Here is a 4,992-nt window from a genome sequence, read left to right on the forward strand (position 1 = left end):
GTAGGTTGCAAACTGTCTATTTGTTCCATCACCTGCCAGATCTCTGCAGCATACACATTCATCTGCAGTGGGCATGCTTTCACAGCATTGACATACACACCTGAATATTGTACATAACATATAAAAAAAACAATATCTGCCGGACGTGTGAGGAACAGATGACAAATTAAGATCGACATTTAGTCCAGGTCAAATTAAATAAAACAGAATTTACCATTCAGTATTGCCGACTCGAGTCTCGCCGGCTGCGGAATCCGCTTCTCTTTCACAAGTTTCTGCCTCGTTGTTCGATTGCCGGGCAGGAGGCTCGTACTGATAAGGCAAGATGCCTTGAAGTGAAAGGCTAGCTGGTTCACTCTCTACTTCTGTAACTGAATCCAGATAACCCACCGAATCTGAGCTTGAATGATCGCTGTCGCTGTCTGAAGTTGTCGCGTTGCTTGCCATTTGGACTGATTTGATCAAATGGCAATATTTGCCACGTGTGAAGTCACCGCTCGTTCGGGAGTGATCGGGGGCGTACTCGGCAAACTTCGGAACCAACATCGTTTTTTAACATTTATGTCATTTAATTATGACCAAACTTTAAACATTTTTATTTATTTTTATTCTGGTGATATCTAAACTACATGTTAAAAAACACCTGTGTTAGATGCATTACATGGTCTTTAAAGATCAAGTTTAAGTTAGTCAAGTAAATCACACAAAACATTTGAATACCATTTACTACAGAGCCTTTGGAACAATGTTCAAAGCAAGGCTGAGGTCAATCTTCTCCACACCAATTACCTATCACAGAAAAACATATTTGAACTGACTTCGGGCCGAGATGGGCGCCTCCAGTGTAAAAAGCTACAGTAGCCTATACTAATGCAATGAGTACAACTTTGTACGGAGCCATACACATCAGCGTTGCGAGCTCATTTCCATTGGTTCCAATGGAGACGTGCACTGCAGCAGCGCGCACCGCTCGTCATGTGACGAGGAACAACCAATCATAACCGAGAAACATCTCAACTTCCGTAAACACCTGTGTACGGCAAATATGGAAGATAAGTTCATTTCACAGCGGGTGGATCATAACCCTTACTTTAAGACCTGTCCGGCATGTCCCCCATATTCATGGTATGTAGGTAAAATGTAACACAATCATTAATATCCTCCACTTTCCAGTATCAAGTGTGGCTTTCTGGGACTCACCCCCACACACAATATTGTGTCTGTTTTGATCCGCTCTGTGTGTATTTAAGGTATTTACATGAACACAGAGCGGATCAAAGCAGATACCGTTTTTTAGGGAAAACACTGCGGTCCCACAGACAATATTGTAATATATCTTTAACAATCAACACCTTAAATGGGTAAAGATGGTCGCTTAACGTAGCCTACTACCGTACAACCTGCCTCAGCGCCCCTAAAAGTCAGCACAAGAGTAGACATGCAGAGCCGGACCGACGCAGTAAAGTTCTACACCGCCTGACAGCAGACATGACACAATAATTTAAAACAAGACGGACCGCAAACATGCCGCAAGCTCATCCATCGGCTATGACTCCCCCTCCCCACTGAGCTTGGTTTAATGTGCATAACTTTGGGCAAGGTTCATAGTTTTAAATATTGTAAAGTGTAGAGCCTATGAATGGGAGTCGGAGGCGGCGTGTTGAGTATGACACTCCACACTTTATTTTCCATTAGTTTACAAAAAGGTAGGAACAACTTAATTACATGCTACTCAAGCTAGAATGATAACAAACCACAGGAGCGCTACCTAACAGGTCCGTGGCGCAACACACTCTCTATAACACAGTGAACTATGTCCCGTAATGTTCCACCACAAAAGAAAGCAACTGCCGGACTTACGCTCTACAAATACTCACACTAAAAACACGCTAAACACAAGTCAATCAATATAAACTAACCTTATGATTTTCATGGCTTTATCCTAGCTAACACCAGTGAATGACAATGTTTACAAATTGACAGCTGTATACGTTGCTCGTTGTAACGGCAAATGTGAACTCAGCTTTTTGCAAACAATGCGTCTTGTGATAACCTGTAACTATGACGAACATTTGATGACATTAAATCACTTTTAATAACTTTTACCTTGTAGAGATCTCCTCGGAACAGAACCAGCTTACTCCTCCGATGCGGGAAGAAAATATGGTGGACCCCTCCCCCCCCCCACTCTTTGTTTAAAAAAGAAAAGCTTCAACATTTTCAAATAAAGATTTTTTGCAATTTGTTCTGCTTTTCATCTTGTCCATTAAAGTACCATAATTGCTGAAGTTAAATTACGAAACTATTAAAAGTGGGGTTTTAAGTCCGACCATTTTGATTTGTGAATAAAATATTTGTGTCACACCCCCAGGTTTATGTCACGGGTTTTAGTGTTGTCTGTCTAGGTTTGGGTGTTTGCTGTCATGTTTTTCCTCCTGGGTTATTGTCTGGTCCTTTTCCCTGTGTTTTTTATGTCTGTCGTTAGTTCCCTGGTGTGTCTAATTCCCTGATTGTTTTCACCTGTCACTCCTCGTGTGTTTCCTGTGCCCATCAGTGTCAGCCCCGCCCCTGATTGTTCCCACCTGTGCCTTGTTACCCTGTGTTTAAATTCCCCTGTCTCCCAGTGTTCAGTGTCAGTTCGTCTTGTCTATTGTCATGTCAGGTCTATGCTTTTGGAACTCTTTGGTTTTTGATTCCTCACTGCGTGAGCGCCTTCATTTTTTGTCCTCTGTTTTTTTGTCATCTCGACTGGAGTTTTGGTGATTACCTTTTTGTTCATTTATGCTAAATCATGGAAAAATAAAGTACCTCACAATACTTTAACTCTGCCTCCCTGTCTGCATTTGGGTCCTACATACTAAGTGCCTGGAATCGTAACAGAACGAACTGACCAAAAATGGACCCAGCAGACCTTTTGATGCTACAGGCGGAACGTCTTGGATACTCTCTGGAGTATATTTTTTTATACGTGAAAAGGCGCCTCATCTAGATGGGGTAGAGAGGCTGCGTTGAAGGAGGCACGTCAGGAGGTTGCTCGCAAGCCGTGGCTCTGGAGCTTGTTGCCCGAGTGGCTTAGGATTTTTTCACGTAGCCCTGAGAGCCAGTCCTTAGTTTCTGACCCTTTCTTGGGGTCTGGTCTGGCGTTTGGAGGTCCACGAAGCCTCCAAAAAACTCCTAAGAGACGCAAGGCCAGGGTTCCGCGCCCAACAGCCATGGTTCCGGCTCCAGCGCCGGACACAGCAACCATGGTTCCGTGCTCCAGTACCATCCCACATAGCCATGGTACCGTGCTCCAGTGCCATCCCACACAGCCATGGACCCGTGTTCCGGTTCCTTGCCCAGCAGTCATGGTTCCGGCTCCAGTGCCGGCCCCAGCAGCCATGGTCCCTGCTCCAGAACCGGCCCACAAGGCCATGGATCCGTGCACCAGTACCGGTCCACGCATCCATGCTTCCATACTCCATTACCTGGCTTACACAGCCAGGATCCAGGCTTCCGCTCCGCGCCCAGCAGCCATGGTTCCGGCTCCAGTGCCGGCCATGGCCCCTGCTTCAGCTCCGGACCATACAGCCATGTTTCCGGCTCCAGAACCGGACCATACAGCCATGTTTCCGTCTCCAGAGCCGGCCCCAGCAGTCATGTTTCCAGCTCCAGATCCGGACCTTACAGCCATGTTTCCGGCTCCAGAACCGGACCTTGCAGCCATGGTCCCGGCTCCAGTGCAGGCCCCAGCAATTATGTTTCCGGCTCCAGAACCGGACCTTACAGCCATGTTTCCGGCTCCAGAACCGGCCCCAGTACCCATGGTTCCAACACCAGTTTCGGCTCCAGGACTGGCTTACCGACCAACGCCAGCTCCCCGAGTCCTGTCGGCGTACCGACCAACGCCAGCTCCCCGAGTCCTGTCAGCATACTGGCCGACTACAGCTCCTCGTCTCCAGTTGGCTGTTCAGCCGACGCCGGCTCCCCGAGTCCTGTCGACATACCGGCCGACTGCAGCACCTCGTCTCCTGTTGGCTGTTCAGCCGACGCCAGCTCCCCAAGTTCTGTCGGCGTACCGGCTGACTCCAGCACCTCGTCTCCTGTTGGCTCTCCAGCCGACTCCAGCCCCTCGTGTTCTGTTGGCGAACCAACCGTCTCAAACCTCCTCTCAAGTCTCTTCTCAAGTACCCTCTCGAGTCAACTCTCGAGTCCCCATTCAAGACACTTCCCAAGAATCCTCTCGAGTTCCCTCTCAAGTCACCTCTCAAGTCAACTCTCAAGTCTCCTCTCGAGTTCCCTCTCGAGTCACCTCTCGAGTCCCCATTCAAGACACTTCTCAAATATCCTCTCGAGTTCCCTCTCGAGTCACCTCTCGAGTTCTCTCTCCAGTCGCCTCTCGAGTCACCTCTCGAGTTCTCTCTCCAGTCGCCTCTCGAGTCACTTCTCGAGAGCCCTCTCGAGTCACCTCTCGAGAGCCCTCTCGAGTCACCTCTCGAGTTCTCTCTCCAGTCGCCTCTCGAGTCACCTCTCCAGTTCCCTCTGGAGTCACTTCTCGAGAGCCCTCTCAAGTCACCTCTCGAGTCACCTCTCGAGTCACCTCTCGAGTTCCCTCTCGAGTTCCCTCTCAAGTTCACTCTCTGGTCCCCTCTCGAGTCACCTCTCGAGTTCCCATTCAAGACACTTCTCGAGTTCCCTCTCGAGTTCCCTCTCAAGTCACCTCTCAAGTCACCTCTCGAGTTCTCTCTCAAGTCACCTCTCGAATTCCCTCTCGAGTCCCCTCTCGAGTCCCCTCTCGAGTTCCCTCTCGAGTCCCCTCTCGAGTTCCCTCTCGAGTCCCCTCTCGAGTTCCCTCTCGAGTCTCTTCTCGAGTTCCCTCTCAAGTCACCTCTCGAGTCACCTCTCGAGTCTCCTCTCGAGCTCCCTATCGAGTTTCCGTTCAAGTTCCCGCTCAAGATCCCTCTCAAGTCATCTCTCAAGTCAACTCAAGTGTCCTCTCGAGTCTCCACTCAA

This window comes from Notothenia rossii (assembly GCF_949606895.1).
Source record: "Notothenia rossii genome assembly, chromosome: 9".
NCBI classification, from domain to species: Eukaryota; Metazoa; Chordata; class Actinopteri; order Perciformes; family Nototheniidae; genus Notothenia; species Notothenia rossii.